A 20,280-nucleotide genomic window follows, 5' to 3' on the forward strand; every position below is an offset into this window, starting at 1 on the left:
AGCTGACCAAAGTGCTGTACATTAATATAATAATTTTTATATTAAAATTAAATGACCATATCTATTTATTTTATTTTCCCCTTTATTCTATTTTATTTATTTTTATGACTATTACTTTAATCAGAGTCAAAACAGAGTGGTTCAGGATATATTTCACTATGTGTTATACTGCTATAAATATGCATGTGACAAATACAATATAAATGTTGAATCCCTCCGTCGCTCCTGTCTAGTGCCTGCTACATTTGGTGAGTCTCACTCTCGTCTTATTACTGCCTGTCTAATGTTTATCTGGAGACTAAATCTGTTTTAAAAAAATGGTGAACAACGGTCGCCCTCAGAGGGAAATAATTAAGGAGAGTGTAGTGCACCGAGTGATTTGTTAATTTAGGTCCCTTCCTCCCTCCAGCGGCACGACAGCTCAGCTGAACTGAGAAACGAACGAATCATTTGAGAAAGTGATTCAGTTCAGTACGTTCCTTTGAAAGATGTGTTCTTTTGAATGAATCGTTTGCAAACGACTCAACAATACTCACAGCCTGCACCAGTCAGCGTGACAACAGGGCTCTGATTACGTGTCCATGACTAGTGAACTGTAGAGGGAAGAGGAGAGCAGCATGACGACTCTTCAACATGAATGTGGACCGGACCTAAACTGAGCGTTTGTTTCTGTTCTGGCAATTGCCACATGCCTACAGGGGTTGTTTGCATTCTCCCCTTTTCTGTTCTTTATAGCCCTTGTGCAGTTTCCTTTGTTCTTTATAATAAATCCTCTATTGTCATGATAACTTCCCTCTTCTACGCCTCATTCCATAACCAACCCCGAGACGTGACAGAATATTGCAGCCCAAAAAAGAAGAAGAGAGGTATAAAGAAGAAGCAGAGGATCAAGGATCTCCAGTGAGAGCTGTCTCGAGTAAGCAGTGCTGGGAGGCCGGCATTGGGAGCGGGTCGAGTCCTGGCGAGGAGAAACCGCTGTGATCTCTGAGAGTGATGCCATGTGTCTGAAGCAGGGGTGCCGTGGCCAGTCAGCGATTCCCCAGTGATCCGTGACAGCTGGAAGCAGGCCGGTCTGTGTGTGAGTGGTTGGAGGGACGAGGCGGAAGTTGACTAAGACAGTGGCGATGAGGCTGTGTCGGTAGATGGCGCAGGGAAAACGCTTTTAACATTTAATAGCTAGAATAGACATGTATTGAGGAGTTCCATCATTTAATTCTTCTTAGTCAAAAATAACATTTCAGACATCCAGAATTAAACTCTCCCTATCCACCATTTCCCTTTCAGACATCCACTAATTTATTCTTCCCCAGGGAAATGACGTCACGTTTCCTATTCATGTCTATTGGGCTGTTTGTTTCAGATATCCAAAATTACATTTCAGATATCCAGAATGAGTATTCTACCTATCTGCAGTAACATTCTTACTAGAAGAAATGCACATGTGAGATATTGACAATCCACTTCTTACTATTCACAATATTCCTTATGGATATACACATTTAAAATCACATTTCCGATATCCATAATGATATTCTGAATATCCACAATACATGGATATTAAAAATACCATTAAGAGTATCGATAATTTGTATTAAGTATGAATGATATTTCTCAAATCAATTACATTTATAACTAGACACGATGCAATTGCAGGGATACACAAATATTATTGCAGTGTATTGCAGAAATCAATAATTTAATTCTGTCTAGTCAAAATGCACATTTCATATATCCATAACAAAACTGTTTCTAGGAAAAATGGTCAGATCCAGAACCGGGTAATTTTCCCCGGGGTAAAATTGGAGCTATATATACCTATAATTACATTTTAACTAATCAAAATGTAAATTGAATATTCAGAATAGCATTATGGATTTAGGAAATATTGGAAATATTCATTTTTTATATCTGAAAAGGAAATTGTTGATAGGGAGAGTTTCATTGTGGATTTCTGAAACGTTCATTTTGACCAGAAAGAGTTTAATTATTATACTGACCAAAGGGTCTGAATAGTTAGGACCATTTGATATTTCGGTTTTTCTTTGTTAATAACTCTGTAAAAAGGTTTTTTTTTAGCAAATGGCTGCAATATAACAAAGAGTGAAAAATTTAAGGTGGTCTGAATACTTTATATACCCACTGTGTGTGTGTGTGTGTGTGTGTGTGTGTGTGTGTGTGTGTGTGTGTGTGTGTGTATATACATATATATATATAAATACATACACACACACTATTATAACTATAACTAAAATGTTTAAATGTTGAAACCGCTTGCCATATGCACTGTCATGTCTGGAACCGTGGGGAGGGGTTCTGCATGTCTCTCACCCCGCTGGAGTCACGGGCTGCAGGTGCCCAGAAGGAATGGCCGTGCGGGCAGGTAACTGGTGTGGGACCAGCTCCCTGTGGGTGGCAGGAAGGGATGCTCAAAGCGTCGGCAGGGGTTGCGTGTGCCCAAACAGCACCACCATGTGGTACGGTAACTAGTCGTTGGATAGTCCAGGAACGCCACCCTGGGGAACCTCCCTGATACTTTTTAGCGAGATGTGACGGGTTCAAATCACCCAGAATGTGAACAAATTTGTAAGAGCTGTCAGTCATTGCTAAGGAGTCCTCCCATTTTTAATTTTTAAAAGGTTGTGTACCAAGGGGTTCGTTCTTCTCAGTGCCTCTCTTACTCCATAACTGCCCAATCCCAATCAAGGGCCACTGGATTCAGAGCAGGGTGCCTGCCAAGCACAGTAACAGATATGTAACCTGAGGACACCTAGCAAATTTATCTTAAGATAAACAGCATCAGCATCTATTTCAACATCAACCTTTTGCCAATCCAAATGTCATTCAAAACATTTTATTATCTTAATTTGGCCAATAGAGAAATTAACAACTATCAACAACTATCTTAAACCAACTATAAAATATTATAACACATTAGGAGTTTGGTCAAAACAGAATAAAATAGGTGAGTTTTGCTTCAGCCAATATTGTAATCCGCAGCCTCTCATGAAGGTGGGCTGAAATTCAACAATTAATTTACATGGAATGGCTGCCATACAAAATGAAAGCCAGTCATTGAAGTGCTCTCTTCAGAGCTGTATCATTTAAAACCCGCAAAACAGTTAATTGTGCAAGAAATGTACAGAGGCCTTTTTATTCGAGTGGACCAGGCAGATTTTCCCATTTTCACAGTATGATGTGTAACAACAAAGTGGGCCATAAATTCATTTTTAAAGCATCACATGTAAAGCACACACAGAGATATGAGCTTTTTGCATCTGAGCTTTTGCATCATATAAATGAGTTATTCCAGCTGGAGGAATAATCACACATAATAATGAGTTGAACAATTTTTGGGATTGAGGATCAGCAGCAGAAGCCACTTCTTTTAAGTGGACCATAAGGGAGGGCAAGGAAAAGACAACATAAAAATTTTAAAAGCATTAAAAATATTTCAGCCACACGAGAAACACTAAATGTAGATGCAGATTCATTACCAGCATCGGCAAATATTCAAGCTTGAATATTGTCTCAAATCTTGTGTAAGCTGTGGTTCATTTAACGGGAACTCTTGATTTGATTATTGAGAATGGTTGGTTTTATTTTTCTGAAAATGTCTTTGAACAATATTTGCAGGCTGATTACAGAATTCTTATTATCTAAAACCCAATGGAATAAGTTCTTGAGGCCCAGTGACTCGCTTTGCTTTGTGCAGAAAAAAACATTTGGAGATACACCAGAGTATTCATTACAGAATTATCTTTGCATCTCCTGTACTGTCCCACATGGATAATTTAATATCAAGGCAGTCTTTCATTTGACTAAAGTTCACCTATTAGACGTAACCGGCATAGATCCTATTTATGATTGACTTTAGGCGATTGCCTGCCTCACTGATCCTGCTCCACCCATCCAGTCGAGTCCACCCTCTTGCCCGTTTTTTATCCATGACACATAAGTGCATTAGGCCCGGCCCATTAGTTGGCTTGTCTGGCCGTGGTCCCTGGGCAATGTGCCGTTCCACCACACAACATTCCTGGACTGTTGATGGTGCCAGTCAGAACCAGAGTGTGTTCAGCACACAAGCACATTATAAAAATCTGTGCTTTCAGAACAAGTTCTCACAAACCCTTGTGTTGTTCTTTCCAGTAAAAAATGTACGCCAAACAAAGTAATTCTAAGAATAATAGTAATAGATGGTCAGGGTGCTCTATCGTAGCAACTGCACTAGCCATCAATATTTCTAAAAGTGGGAGATGCAGGTGAGTTATGCAACCTCTGGGTAGCTTGCTGTACGTCATGTGAACCCCCTCGCCAGAGCACGTTTGACACCGGTGTGTTAGCTGAATATTCCACAATTTTAGTTTGCTCAGTTTCAGGGTTGATGGCAACACAGATGCTGATCCACAGATACCGCTTCATTTTTATGCGACGGGAACGATATGTACAACTCCGCACCCTGAGTCTGCACATTTTGTTATTTTGACATTCTAACACGCACAACACTTATTCCCAGCTGCATCACACACCTGACCTCAGATCTTGTTTCTAGGGCTGGATAAATATGATTGAAACTTTTCCATAAGATTCTGTTTATTTCTATGGAAACGTCTTGGGACTGCAGCCAGGCTGTCTGTTATCTGTAAATGCTGTCACCACTCTGAGGGACACACAGGGACGCCCTACCACAGCACTAATAAATTACATCTCCTCTCTAGCAATCGCTCGGTGTCGTCTAACTAATTCAATAATTGCCAATACATGAGCAGCGTGATCAGAGTAATTCATCTGAGCCGATGCTGGAGATGAACTCCAGAGATCACTGGCAAAAGGCAGGTTGACCACCGACTACGGAGTGCCCATGAATTCCAGCAACCTGTCATGACAACAGGGGGAATAAATAATACCGCTGGAAATCTTGTACATTTTTGTTGTAATATTACTGTAGAGGTCATCTTCAAGACAACAATGACTATTTATATATCTTTTTTATTCTATTTTGAAAGGAATTATGCAAAATTGGCAGCCATTCTTTCACAAATTCCACCTACTAAACTGATTTAAAATGATCAGAAACAACCTTTTAAAGGGGGTATATGTTGAAAATACCCATTTTATTTCTTAATGTTTGCTGCAAACAGTCCTACAGGCACAGCATAAATGGACTCATATATTCTACTTTGGGCGCCATTATTAGATTGTGTGCTTGCAGCAAACATTAATGGGTCTCATATGCGCATTGTTCTATTTGCTGGCCAAATGCTGTATGTTGGTAGAGATCTAATGAGAGCGAAAAACAAACACTAAATTTCTCTTCCCTCAGTAATTTCCAGAAATGGGGATTATATTGCTGCCAATGGAGGGGAAACCAAGGGAGCTTATTAGCCACTCAAATGTTGATGATTGCATATTTTCACTGATCTGATGCATCTGGGGGAAGATGCAGCGTGGGAGCTGTATTATTCCACAGGGCTGGACCACAGGCACCTTTGGATGATACATCATAAGCCTTCAGTCACAGCACACAGACACCTCAAAGGAGGAATCATTTACCTAAACTGCTTCCAGTAAATACACTGAGTGTTTGCCCTTTTAACTAATGGTCTTTAACGAAGGCTGGGGGAAAGTGGTACGACTAATAATACCGTCTTGCCCGAAATACAACACAACAAGAGAAATGACACCAAAAAAGATCTTATTTAGGCATAAAGGTGACAAGGTATTTATGCAAACAAAAAGCGCAAAGACATGCAAATAAACTGTTATATTTCTACCAATATGGTGGACCGTTTTTTTTTTTTTTTTCATTTTTAGATTAGATTAGATTAGATTCAACTTTATTTTCATTACACATGTACAAGTACAGGGCAACGAAATGAAGTTTAGGTCTAACCAGAAGTGCATTAAGCAGCAAGTGCAGGATAAAGGTCAAATAAGTTATGTACGGGAGATGGATAAATATGAACGTATTTATTTTAAAAAAGTGTATAGAATTCTATGTACACTTTTCAGTAAATTGATAATAATGTAAATAGAAGTCATGCAATAAACATTTTAATTTTAAGTTAGAGTTCTAAGTTCAAATTTTACATAATGAAAAATTTATGATTTGAAACAGAGGGCATCGATTGAAGAACATTTGTTTCAACTTTAATGCAGTTTCCAAACCAGTCCCGGACAGAATCTTCATATGATTCCAATGGAAATTTATGAAATATTCTTGATGATGCCTTAATTTCCAATTTTTTTTTTTATCCATTTTGATATAAGGGTAACAAATTTGTCATGATCCGGTCCGGAAGGGGTTACTCCGGGCCGGGAATCGTTCCAGATCACCTGCCTCGCCATTCCAAATGGCTGTGACAAAATTCTGTGTGAATTCTGCACAAATGTACAGTTAATGGTACCAATAACAAGTTTATATCTTCATTTATATGAAGATTAATGAACAGACAGATGTATGATTATTTAAACACCGAGCTCATTACAGCCAGCAAAGCACTGGTGTATGAGCGATAGGGTCCGCCATTGCACAGAAGCAGTGGTGGCAATGGTGCTAGATGATGATGCCACGTTACTTTAGGCTATTATTTGAAGGGCACCTTTTGATAGAATCTCTCATATGGGATAGAACACTGTTTCTCATATGGGACAATGGGAGCAAATTTTACTTTTAAGCGAGTGATTCTGTTCTTTCATCAAATGTTTGCATTCGCATTTCCAGAACACGACTGATCGTGTGTCTGTGTGTGATAAACTTGACAATGAGATTGGGTTTGTTATAAGACTGTTACACATTTTGGGGATCTCTGGAGGCTCAGTTGTCCTGGGTGGTGTGGTTCAGGCATACATTTCACCATTCATGGCAGAAATGGATGGCATAGTGGTGAAGCACATGAAATTTGCATGCTCCAGGTGACCTTGTATGGAGCCCTGGAGATGTGAGGGTTTAAAAATAAAACTTTTATTAAGCAAGCAAGTTGTATTTCATCTATACAAAATAAATAGATTTTTCGCTTGTTTTGTCTAAATCTTTACATTCCGGTTTTGTCCAGTTTAAGGACTGATGTAACGGTTGAAGACATTTTGAATTTTTGTCAATAGCCTAGACCTACGTAGAGTGCACAAACCAAGCCAAATAATTCATGTATATATTTTTTTATTCTTTTTAGGCTATGCTGTGTCTTCCTGACTGTGTTAATGAACCTGAATTGTTTCTTGTATTTCACTGTCTGTAAGATGGGAAGTCCCAAGTCCATGACATTTTGTACTTTTGTCTTGCATAGAGGTTCCCCACCTCTGTGTTCCCCATATCTTTGTCAGGCAGCCTCCCCCGGGCAGGAGGCGTGAAGAGGGTCATCAAGGGTCGTCAAATGGCTTGAGGTGTCGTGACACAGCGGAAATAACTAATTCTGATTGGTCTGTGGCAACTTCCTGGGAGTCAAATGTATAAAAGAATTTTCTCTTGTGGACTCTGGGCACTTTCTTTTTCCTTTTCCATCGGGAACTGGGGGGTTTCTTGCCCTTCCTGTTTTCTCAAGGGCCAAGTGGCCATTATGTAGTTTGGCTCCTGGCTTTTCTCTATCTTCCTCTATCCCTTTTTCTTTTATTTGGGGTTTTTCTGTAACATTGGTACCTTTTTTTACATACATTATTTAGATGTAACTGCAATAGAAATCTACTGGTGTAAATAAATAGAAACTGTTCATTCTTTTAACCTCAATTGTGCCATGCCTCTTTCTGCCAGGTAACATCAGATGAGTGAGTGTTTTTAATACAGTGCTTATGCAGAGTTAATTTCTTTTACAATTTTCATACATTAATTCTCATAATAATATGTTCCGAGCACTTCACATTCACAAACAAATATACAAATCCCCAAAATGGAGAAAGAATCATACTGTAGTGAGTGTCTATTTAGTCCCTTGGTCGCTTCTGCTCCAGGTTAAAATTCCACCCTTACCTGCTCAACCATGAGCCCTTATATTATGAGATGAGAGCAAGCGATGAGATGAGAGCAAGAGAGAACCTCGGGAATGATGGAGCAGAAACCGCACAAAATCAGCCTCATAATCCACAGTGCGTTTAGTCTTGGCCTGCACTGCATTGAGGAGAAAGCCATTATAGAGAAAGCCATGGCGCTGTCTCAAAGAGCAAAGCATCAACTGGTCGGGGAATTGTCGGGGAGTCTCTCCTCAAGGATTTTGCACAAGTGCTGTTGTTTCAGCAACTCTGAGTCGGAGAGTCGAATCTGCATGCAAATGGAGGCACAGAGAGATCCTGGTTGCGATGTTCATTTTACTCACACCGTCCCCTCTCCCACCCACCTCCAACCCCGCCACCGCCCACCAGCCTCTGAAGTGCTTTAATAAGATGGGGAGTCGCGGCGCTCGCTACGGTCCACTCAAGCCTGATGCAAACGTTGAGCAACGAGGAGCGAGCTGGACCGCTGCCTGGCCTCCGGGCTACAGCTGCCGTGGGAACATCACGCTCATGGCTGCTACTTTTAAAGACTTTTTACACTCGGAGCTTGGGTTTAGTTGGGTTCAGGTGGTTTATTTCCCTCTACCCACCCCTCAACCAGAGATGTAACGTCGGAGTAGAAATGCCGCTTAAAGACTCCAGAACGTACATCGATGGGAATAGTCCACTTTGCGTTCTTTAAAAAAAAAAAAGCCACATTTTAAGACACATTAAGCCAATTGCAGTCAAGGTTCTAGCACTGCGGTTCCCTGTGACTTTGGAAAATAAATAATAATTTAAGTGTATTTTATTTTTATTATGTTTTTTTTTTATTGTAGTTCGAAATTTGAAGACTATTGTGATCTTGTAACATTAAAATGCAACGTGTTTAATCGCTTGTTGCTCAAAATATGCGTCACAATATGCACCCACCAGAGCTGTTCAGTTTGTTTAAACCTGATGCTGCTCGGGGTGAGTAGACAGTTGTTCGCAATATTTAGTGTTGAATGGTTTGCATATGTTAGCTTCAAGATTCTAAATTTTATATATATATATATATATATATTTTAGAGGTGGGCATAGATTAATTTTCTTAATCTACATTATTCTCACTGTAATCTTGGAATTAATCTAGATTAATCTAGATTCTATATTAATCTACACTAATCTAGATTAATCTAGATTAATCTAGATTAAAATGGCTCATTTGAATTCTGCCGAAGGCATTCAGAATATGTGTGCTACCCAAATAATGACTAAAAGTAAGTCTTTGAGAACGGGTTTCTCAAGCCAGGTGACGCATTAGACCAGGGGCTCATCTCCTGTTTCCAAAATGCATCACAAACTGCTTGAGAAAGCTGTTCTACTGTGATAATTGGTGATGAAAATAAATTATGTTCAATAAGATGTACTTGTGTTTACCAACTGTTTATTCAGTTAAATAGCTGCATCCATGTTACCACGTCACGTTTGATGTGGTAATTTCACAGTTCGAAGACTCGTTCTCGCCCCCTACAGTGCAATTCGGCTAGGTATACATCCGCGCTAAAATATCAAGGTGAAAGTCATCATAGTGTAGCGGTTCTTCTTCTGCATTGTGTAACTTTTTGATTTCGTTTCTTGAACCACAAATGATGAGCTGACACCCAAGAGATTTTCTTGTGTGTATAATTAGCAAAAATTATTTCGTAAAAAATTATGAATGCAGCGGCTCCTGGTGCTTTCTGTTTTGTGGAAACCGGGTCCAAATCACTCATGTGTTAAAGTGTTGGCCTGGTCTAGCAGACGATGAACCTGTGCAGAAGGTTGTGTCACTTTTTTTGTATTTTTATCAGAGTTTTACATTTACAGCATTTATCAGACGCCCTTATCCAGAGTGACTTACAATCAGTAGTTACAGGGACAGTCCCCCTGGAGCAACTTAAGGTTAAGTGTCTTGCTCAGGGACACAATGGCAGTAAGTGGGATTTGAACCCGGGTCTTCTGGTTCACAGGCGAGTGTCTTACCCACTAGGCTACTACCACCCAGTTGACAGGTGATTGTTGCTGAATTGTAAGCAACAGAATGAACGATGTTTTTTTTTTAACAGCATTTTATTCAATATATTGCAAATATCAAAACTGATATCATTGCAAGTTGTGACTTCCGATGCTGTCTGGAGGTGTTAGCAAGATGGCTATCAAGTAGAGAGACTTAACCAAAGACCACTTTCCACAGACCTTCAGCGTAAACGTGAGTGCAGACCACCATGCTGCACAAACTAAAAGGAGAAGTAAGAAAGAACAAAGCCCGGCACGCACGACCTCGCACAAGACACCGAGCAACGCCGACGCGTCCCAACAGGAAGCGCTGAGAGGACGCGGGCGTCCCCCACGCTGCAGTGACCTGCTCTCAGTCGGTGGCCCTCCGCAGCGCCCACCCCAACCAGCCGCTGGCACAGTGGCGGTACAAAAAAGAGCAGGCGCCCACACGCTGCTTTGAAACGAAAGCTTGTCCGTGGGCGGATGGGCCGGGAGCGAGGCCGAGCGGCGAGCTCTGCAGGCGCATAGAAGCCGGAGACGGGCTCTGCATATTCATCGCATCAGACGAGTCAAGGCGGGCCAAGGGGTGGGGAGCGGGGCACAAGCAGGGAAACTACACACAGAGAAATAAAGGTGCACACAATATTAAACTTCCAGGTACAAAACTGTTCCTTTCAGTTGATTGTACCTCCAAAAGTGCAGGATAGGTCCTTTGTGATACCATGTTGTACCTTTAAAGGTACAGGATTTTGGAAAGTACATATTTGTACCCATGAACCTGCACCACATGGAAATGATCCCAATTAACCCAACAAAAATGCTTGTAAACTGCTAGATTGACAGAATGGCTAGTGAATTTATCCAATTTTTCCAAAAGTGGCTGATGTTCATGTTTGTAAAAGTAATTTTTTTCACAGCACCATAACACAACAAAGGACAAAAGGAATGTACATGAAAATACATCAATGACAGAGAAAAAATTCACAGACAGACAGACACAGCATATAGCTCAGTGGACTAAGACTGTGAGTTGAAGGTTGCCGGTTCGAGCCCACGTCTGTGGTTCCGTAAGCAATGTCTTTAACCCCCAGCTTCCCGGGCAACACAACCACTACATCACATTTATATGTAAATATAATTTTAAATTCCAGTCATGACAGGTAATTGTGTTAGTTAGTTACAGGGACGGTCCAGGTAATTGTGTTAATAGTTACAGGGACGGTCCCCCCTGAATATACTCAGGGTTAAGTGTCTTGCTCAGGGACACAATGGTAGTAAGTGGGATTGGAACCTGGGTCTTCTGGTTCATAGGCAAGTATGTTACACACTAGGCTACTACCACCCTAGGCTGGCAGATACGGGCGCACCGTCCGCAAACGGGCCGGCATTGAGAGTGAATGAGGGACGAATTCAACACACGACTCACAACGTTCCTCCGTTTGAGTTCCACGCGAGTGGTAATGAAGCGCATTGTGTGTGTGGGCCACGACTGAGACCGTATCTGCACCAGATTATGCAACCTGCTGACAGCTACGAGCGTGAAAGAGAGCTGTGGAATTAAAGGTGCTCATATAGGCCTGAAACGAGGACGCGCCAAATTCCCACGGCGTCACCGCACAGTTTCGATCCCTGCCACGTTCCACATGATACCGCAACTCCTGACAAATCCAGCAGAAACCCCAATGGCTGTGTGCAGTGTGATATATGACTGCGCATAGTGTGTAGCACAACTCGTTGCTATGGCGATGGGATGAGTGAGGCGATGGGATGTGTGATGGCAGATTCAACCCCAAGCTGAGGGAATGGCCCATTTTTACATCAGTCATTACTCGACATCATTATAATTCATTTCAGGAAAATCAAACATAAATGAATTATTTCCGAAGAGAGAGGAAAAAAATGGAAATGTCCCAGTACGCCAGGATAATGGTTCAATTGTGATGTTATGTAAGTATTACTGTGTGTAATTCCTCAGTATTTCTGATAATATTTATACAGATGTAAACTGCATCTTATGATTATTCTGTGAATTATTCTATGATTATTCACACCGTTATAATTCATTTGAAAAAAAAAAATCTGAAAAAAGAAGACCTTTCGGGTGCTGGGGCTGTTCATATTAAACTGAAGTGATTGTGAAACACTGTGTGGGGATGGTGCTTTGCTCAGTGGCACCTTCGAACCGGCAACCTTGTGATTACGGGGTCGCTTCCTTAACTGCTAGGCCACCACTGCCCCATGTGTAATTAATAGTGTGTAATTCCTCAATTTCTGATCAACTTACATAAATGTTATGATTATGAAATCTTATGATTATTCACTGACAACACAGGCGACAAACAAGACAGTATTCTGTGCTGGCAGGATGGGCATAAAGCAACGATAAGAACACAGTGTTCCATGATTCTACTGAATATGCATCCAAAATTCCTTATGGTAATGCTTTATGGAATTTTTATTATGTAATAAAAAATGGGTGTCTGAGCCCCCAAAAGGTCCTGTAGATTTTAAGGGGTAAATGAGACGCTGTAGATCCAACCAAAATTTTACTCAGTAACAGTAGAGCTTTTTCTGAGAGATTATAAATAATAACCAATAAAAATAATAGCATCATAATACAAATTCTAATAAAAAAAATGCAACTTGGAAATGATTTAGAAGCACATCACATTTCTTCTGCTTGTGTTCAGAAATCCTCTCGACACACCACCTCCAGATTCACACTGTAAACCTGGACCAAATGAAATTCCTCCACCAGATGGAGCTCGTTCCAATGAGAGCTGAGATCCTCAGCACTGCACAGCAGGTGAATGGGCTATAATGCTAAATACTGTTATGTCATTTCTCTAGATTTATAAGTTTCAAATAATGCAATAATTCAAATTCCAGGCAATAGGATTTTTGGATCTATAAAACTGGGATTAGTGACCACCGTGCAGCAACAGAAGTACAGATGGAACTGGGGCACAGAACCATCACTGCTTCCAGGCTTTAGTTAAGATGGAGCTCATTTTGTCAGACTGTATGAAATCAATCAATCCTTGCTTTAAATAGGCCAGAACCCTTTTTCGTCTTGAGCTCCTCATCTTCAGAGGATGATATGTCAAGTCAGTGTCTTTACTGGCCATCTTCACCCTCCAGATCTGTCCTGACTGACTGTGTTCACAGTTCGATGCAGGCTGTGAATATTGCTTCGTGTAGCCTGTCTGAGGACAGAAAAATGTTGTTGCATTTGGCATTTTGGTAATAATGAGAAGATCAGAACATATGTGTGTGTTTTGAGCAGTTGTGTTCTCTTTTTCTCTGCTTTGATCAGATCAATCCTGTACCAGCTCGTGTTTCTTTTTTCTTTTACAATGTTATGACCGTATGAGAAAAAAAGTGAAGATTTTCCATGGGACAAGTGAATGTAGGCCAGGGTGACCTAGTTGACAGAGGACCCACTTTATTCTGATTGGCTTTATCAGAGCAATGAAACCCCCCGCCACCGCCGTCATGTTCCTCAGCTCAATTCAAATTCAGGTCTTTCTGATGCTCACGTCTCTCTCTCTGCGTCTCTTATGTGAAGCCTGTTAGGCTGCTGTTAGGGCTAATCGGGCCCGTTTCAGCCTTCTGCAGATCCATGCCATCAGACTACTGCGCTACTGGAGGGAAGCAGCGCAAGTACAGTTTTACGTATAACCATTTGCTGTAGTGTAACCATTGGACATGTATTATGAATGTACATGTTTGATGATTAAAATCATCCACAGTCATCCAATTTGACCACATTATGCCTTTTCTGGTGACAGAGCTCCCCTTCTTGGGAACAGCCAGTTTGGAACTAAGGCACAGCGTAAATATTTAAGTCTTGGCTGAAAACACGTCCATTTATTCAGACGTTCTCCTAAGGCTCCTTTCCTCTCTATGCTGGATTACTGTACAGACACTGATCATCATTTTACCTAAGATATGATAGCTATGTCACCATTGCCAGCATATCTATCAGCATATCTATGTGATACACAGCAGCACAGCACACAGTGCACACAGTGAAATTTGTCCTCTGCATTTTACCCATCACCCTGAGTGAGCAGTGGGCAGCCATGACAGGCGCCCGGGGAGCAGTGTGTGGGGACCTTGGCAGATCGGGATTCGAACCAACAACCTTCTGATTACGGGCCCGCTTCCTTAACCACTAGGCCACCACTGCCCACCACTGCCCACAAATCATCCGGGGGACCTCGTGGAGTACAAGCTGTAGACCCAAACAAAGACTAAAGTCCCATGAAGGAAGATCTGGGAGGATAGGAGTGACAGCTATGGACGCTCACCCGCCAGCACCCACAAGTGTTCGACCTGGCCCGCACCACCATTTATGACGCCCCAACACTGCACCCCCTTCTTCCAGCTCCCTGGCTTTAACAGGGCAGACTGTGGCCGACAGAGCACAGCCAGCTCTGCTGGAGGGCCACATCGAGCACTAAGGTCAATTGGCTGTCTCCCGCTGCAGTGCCCCTGCACTGTGCTGCGGGTTTCAATAATGATGGCGGTTCAACCTCCTCAGGTCCCGCCTCCGCCTCCTGATGTTTCAGTCCAGGACCCTCTTATTTTTTATCTGTCTGTGTGTGTGGGTGTGTGTGTGTCATCATTGTGTCTGTCTCTCTCCTTGTGGGGCAGTGGTGGCCTAGCGGCTAAGGAAGCGGCCCTATAATAGGAAGGTTGCTGGTTCTAATCCCGATCCGCCAAGGTGCCACTGAGGTGCCACTGAGCAAAGCACCGTCCCCACACACTGCTCCCCAGGCGTCTGTCATGACCACTGCTTATCAAGGATAATGGTTAAAAGCAGAGGACACATTTTGTTGTGTCACCATGTGCTGTGCTGCAGTGTTTCACAATGACAGTCCCTTTAATTTCACTTTCTCCCCCTACCCCTTCTTGTCATCAGGTGACACACCCTTGGGTCACATAGGTCTCTGCCAGGACACACCTGGTCCTTGGATACCCCCTCGTCCAGCCAGGGGGGTGCTCGACCTAGATATTTTTTGGGGGACACAGCATGGTTTAAAGGCTCGAGCCAAGGCCAGAATAAGGGAGAGCAAAGGGGCAGATCTCCGAGAGGAGCAGCGTGGTCCTGGTGTCCAAATGCCTCATAGCCGAGGATGGGGAGGCGGCATCTGAGTTGCCTGGCCCACCTCCTTGCAGGAAGCCTAGAGAGAGGCCAGATGAGTTCCCAGGCCTGCATCCCTTCAGAAAGTTAATGAGCATATCATGAAGCGGCTGTAGTGAACAAAGCTGTCAAGCTAAAAAGAGGCAACTGTCCACATGTCCATAACCAATATAGATTAGGTGTGTCAAAACTTTTGACTGATAATGTGTACTATTTATATGCTTTATTCACTTGTCTACTCTAAAACTGGCTGCTGAATTGAGACAGTATGGTATGTACCAGCCACACCCCACTTTAATCAAGAAATGGCTAAAAAAATAAACCAGTAGTTCCTATATTGGTTTATATATTCCTTCTTTGGAAATGTATAATGGAATACTTAAAACCAACCTCGTCCTGGCACCTACTGCGCTATAGCTGGGCTTGTTCACTGTTGGAATCAACCCAAAGTTGGAAAGTTTTTCCTTGTTTTCGAAAGGTTCTGAGGTTGGGAAATGTCATCTGATGGGGTCTGCTCAAGCCCATTGGCACATTGTGATTCTGGGCTTTGCCAGAAATACATGTCAAAAGTAAGATCGGTGCATAAAGTTGTATACATTAAGTTTTACATCTTACTTACACAATTGTGAATGGGATTTGAATGCAAGAGCATTAACTACTACACCACTGTGCCAGTTGCATTGCTTAAGCATTTATTCACCGTCATCTCCCTGGCTTTTTTAATGGCTATAGTATTGCCATTTTCATAATGACAAAAAACCAGCCTCATTCAGCCTCATTTCTGAATTGACTGATCAACCAGTCATTCAGGTTGAGTGAGGTTCTGCTAGTTTGTACATTTACATTTATGGGTTTAAGTAGATGCCGCTATCCAGAGAAAACTTACAGGAGCTATATATTATATATCCTTATTCTGGATGATTTAAACCCCTTCAGTAGTCATTACAAATCTCTTAATTAATGGCATCTCTGACACCTCCAAACCAAGCATGCAAATAGATTATCAGGCAGATCAGATGTGATGAGATTAAATAAGATTGGAGGGGGGTGTCCCATCTCAGGGTTCAAGGAAGAATAAGGCACAGAAGCCAGGCATCTTCACAAGTAGGATTTTAATAAACACAAAAAAAACACAGCCCCATAACCCAAAGGCATGTGACAATTCATCAGAAACAGCGCTGAAACATAAACAAGACATGTAACATCTGTCCATGTTAATGTTGCAGCACCCACTGCTGTTGAACTGCTTTTCAGGAGTCCTGAGCAATAATGCCTAAGTGGCTTCATCTGAGATTACTTAGGTGTCTTGGCACCGGCTGTGTGGGGCCACTGGGTGTCACAGGGGGTGTAAAAAAGGGATGGGAGTTCAGTTCAATGACCCAACAAAGACGTGATACAAACAAGGCAGCTTGCGACAGGCGGGAATCAGGAGGAAGCGCACAAGGAGGAATCAGACGTCCAGACGTGGATCCGGAGTACCCCACAACGTCCATCCACGACAACTACTAATGAAAATGTACCTATTCATGTAGTCAAAGTGTAATGCTGGGCCAGATGCTCTCCATTGACTCTGGCACAAGTATTTAGTTACCGTATTGTGAGAGGGTAATAAAAGGCTTCAATATATTTCTTTTTGTTCCCACCCAGCACAAGGTGAAGCAGTGGAAAAATAGATTTCAGTGTGTGGGAAGGCAGGTTAGGGTGAAAGATCAATTCACATGAATACAAAGCATTTGAGACCAACCTTGCAGTGTGATGAAACCTTTCTACAGAAGAAGGGACGAGGATGCCATCCACTAGACATAAGCGTCCGATGAACAGATGATGGTCGAATCAGTTAATTCATAACATTCATTACCAGACTACTCACATATTTAAACCCCACTTACTACCATTCTGCCCCGAGCAAGGCCACTTACTCCTTAGTTGCTCCAGGGGGACTGCCCTTGTAACTAATGATTGTATGTCAATCAGATTTAGAGCATCTGCAAAAAAAAAAAAAAATCTTATCTCTGACTCGCTTTTTCAGCTGAATTTTCTAGATGCAGGCAGTTTCGTGCACTCCCATGCACCCTCTACATAAAAGCATGTAAATTCTCCATTTCTCCCTCATATCTATTCCTCTCTTGTTGTCTCCATTCCTCTACTGTAGGAAGAGCGGCATGGGCTTTGAAACTGCCACGAGCTAAAGGGTGCACATTCGCGCAGCTCTCCTTCTGCTGCATGTACACCACGACCTAAGGCTGTTGGCTACGGAACGGCACGAAGCGGTTTCTAAGGAGACACACTGAAAGCAGCTTTGTCTTGCTGTGCATTGTTATGCTGTTTGTCTTTTCTTTTTGCTCTGTTGACCTTTGTCTACAGCTGGCAACAAGGCGCAGGAGCCGCTGAACAGTGGGCCGTTTTGTGACTTTTTAGTACAAAGTGCTGGTTACAGCAGAGGTTCCTTTTCACAAAAGGAACCCACCAGTTAACTTGAGGTTGCAGATGGATTAAGCATGCAAAACTCTCATTTTTAAGAGGTTCATTTTTAACTGAGTGTAGGTGGTAGATAACAAACCTGCAGGAGCCAAAGGAGGCTTTAAAAAGCCATTTTGTTAACTTAACATAAGTTAACTGCACCACTGTAACAATTGTAATTTGTATCTGCATTGGAGAAAATGTTCATTTCATTTTAACGGAGACTGCTGGGGAGCAAGCAAAATTGCTTCTCAGTAAAATGCATTACAAATTCTGCAGGGGTACAGTGAACAAACCAATGCCTGTACAGCATTCTGTACCCCATTCTCTTTCGAATCACGCCTTTTCTGTCTTTGTGTGGGCGATGCATGAGTGTCATAACACGATCAGGCGTTAGTGTTAACTGCACAGAACATTTTTTATGCTATTAAATCGGTATTTCGTGGTAAGGAAGATATTTCACTTGTACTTCACTTTATGGATCAGTTCCTGTTCATGGATTAAGCCTAGTTTAAGATTAAAAGCAGTTTTGAATGGTAGAACCTCACTGATGTTCTCTTTTAGTCTAGGAGGCAATGATTGACTATAATCTGTATGTGCTTTTTTCCCCACCTCAAACCTATATATGTAGCTAAGAAAGACAGAAAAAAAGGTTTTATACTTGCACCGGCATGTCTGATGCATAGCACGTTATTCAATCAATCTTTTAAATATGCTGATCAGTACAAAAAGGGTTGCTAAATTCTGCACATGTTCAGTCTAGAGGCTTTTCATTCCTGTCCTGTTTAATGTAATGTAACTTTTTAAGATGAATTAATTTTTTTATCCACACACTGAGCCACAACGAACCAAACTGTGTACCCATCCAGTACCAATAATCAGTTTCTATACTGTTAACTACAGTGGTGGCCTAGCAGGTAAGGAAGCAGCCCCGTAATCAGAAGGTTGCCGTTTCGAATCCCAATATGCCAAGGTGACACTGAGGTGCCGCTGAGCAAAGCACCGTCCCCACACACTGCTCCCCGGGCGCCTGTCATGGCTGCCACTAAGGGTGATGGTTAAAAGCAGAGGACACATTTCATTGTGTCACCATGTGCTGTGCTGCTGTGTATCACAATGACAATCACTTCACTTTCACTTAAAAAGCCATACAAGGTACAAGAGAGAGAAGACCATGCGCTAATGTTAGAATGATATTTTTATCACTGATCTGAATTTTCATCACCAAGGGTTGCAGGCTAATTATTCTGCATTTAAATGAAATCTCGTTCGCATTCACAAAAAATCCAGATTAAACCTTTGGTGCAATTATGGCACCAGGAAGTCATTGGTAGAAGCGCTAATCTTTCTAAATAATTCTCCACAAACACAGGTCCCCAACACCTCAAGCCCACAGCCAATGCACAACGTCACTTTCGCCCACTGGGAGCCCAGAGGCACGTCTTCATCATACATTTTCATCTCCATTTATACAGAGTTTGTATGGGTAGAAAAGACCAACAGCTTGCATAATAATAATAATAATAATAATAAATCACTTCTAACATAACGATTGCGCATTACGTGCGCTTCTCTCCAAGAAGTGGGAAGGCTGGAATCCCAGTTAATTCTGGTCTGATCTAATGAAAAATGAGTCGACACTTAAACCAACTTTCACTGCTGCGATTATGGTGACGATCAGCCACGCCGCAGTTTCCATCTTCCCACAACCAGCCGTGAGCTCGGGACCGTGGGACTTTTTTTTAGCGTGTAAACCAAATCGAGCGCCTAGCTGCGGTAAAAAAAAAAAAAAAAAAGGAAAGGAAAGGAAAGAAAAGAAATGAAGAAATAAAGAAATATTCACCAACTTGCTCGGGCTGATGAGGACGCAGCGGCATCGTTACTTTATGAAGAAAAGAAGCTCTTTCACGACCTCTCTGCCTTTTTTAATACCACAAAATAAATGAATAAATTAAATAAAAAAAAAAAAACCCGCTTACCCGCATCCGAGCCAACTATCCCACCCCGGCGCCTCGGGAAATGAAATCTCGATTACGTACCGCGTCGCGCACCGTCATTTTGTCGTTGCGTGCTGCTCTTGTTCAACGCGGACTCCGCCACCAAGGTCACCTCAAGACGCAGGGCTTCTTCCAGACCGGGAAATCCCCGCCGCGTCTCAGCTCTGCGACGGCTCCATCCCCTGCGCGCCACACGGTTCTGCGGCGGCGGCGGCGGCGCCGACAATCACGCAGGTTCGCCGGCAGCCCAGGCCCCGCCCACCGGAGGCCCCGCCCACCGGAGGCCGGGATTGGTCCTGAAGTTGCGCCTCCGTCGCCACGGTAACCAAACTCGAGCCGCGAATTCCGATGCTGACCTGTTCGAGACGAGCTCAGTTCGTGTTTTGTCGATTTCCGTCTTCAGCATGTTGTGGTGCAAGGAAGACATGGCTCCAGTTATTTTTCTTATAACCTGCTACAGAGGAATGGTGGGGTTCCTGCTGCTTACATTTACATTTACAGCATTTACCAGACGCCCTTATCCAGAGCGACTTACAATCAGTAGTTACAGGGACAGTCCCCCCTTGGAGACACTCAGGGTTAAGTGTCTTGCTCAGGGACACGATTATAGTAAGTGGGATTTGAACCTGGGAGTTCTGGTTCTTAGGCAAGTGTGTTACCCACTAGGCTACTACCACCCATTTTACCCTTGTT

General features: G+C 42.4%; 1 protein-coding gene across 2 annotated transcripts in view; it reads right to left on the reverse strand.

The window, feature by feature from the left end:
• The window catches only part of lrrc7 (leucine rich repeat containing 7), a 114,828-nt gene extending 95,022 nt beyond the window's left edge, over positions 1 to 19,806 (reverse strand). Inside the window, exon 1 of one of the 2 annotated variants that reach the window (XM_028999658.1) lies at positions 19,630 to 19,806. The gene's annotated coding sequence lies outside the window, so the exon portion shown is untranslated. The remainder of the gene's footprint in view (positions 1 to 19,629) is intronic. The other variant, XM_028999659.1, reaches the window with a different exon arrangement.
• Between the last annotated feature and the right edge of the window lie 474 nt (positions 19,807 to 20,280).

This window comes from Denticeps clupeoides, chromosome 13 (assembly GCF_900700375.1).
Source record: "Denticeps clupeoides chromosome 13, fDenClu1.1, whole genome shotgun sequence".
NCBI lineage: Eukaryota > Metazoa > Chordata > Actinopteri > Clupeiformes > Denticipitidae > Denticeps > Denticeps clupeoides.